This window comes from Octopus bimaculoides, chromosome 16 (assembly GCF_001194135.2).
Source record: "Octopus bimaculoides isolate UCB-OBI-ISO-001 chromosome 16, ASM119413v2, whole genome shotgun sequence".
Lineage (NCBI taxonomy): Eukaryota > Metazoa > Mollusca > Cephalopoda > Octopoda > Octopodidae > Octopus > Octopus bimaculoides.
Window position 1 is genome coordinate 14,312,862 of NC_068996.1, and position 462 is coordinate 14,313,323.

Here is a 462-nt window from a genome sequence, read left to right on the forward strand (position 1 = left end):
TATACACACACGCATGCATATTTAAATATTTATATGTGTGTATATGTATTTTTCACTTGTTTCAGCCATTGGGCTGCGGTCATGCTGGGGCACTGCTTTGAAGGTTCTTGCAGTAGAACGCCATCCCCGTATAGATTCTATAGCTTTTGTCTATTGCTGAGCCGCTAGGTTACGGGGGACATAAATAAACTAGTTATTAATATAGATGGGGTGGGGTGAGAGATAAACTTGAACACACACACACTTTCACAAATACATATATACACACACACACACACACATACACTCACATATATATATACACACATACATAAACGCATACATATTAACAAATACATGCATATATGCACACACCAACAAATTTACATGTGTGTGTGTGTGTGTGTGAGAGAGAGAGAGAGAGAGAGAGAAATAGAGAGAGATAGAGAGAAATAGAGAGAGAGAGAGAGAGAGAGAGAGAGA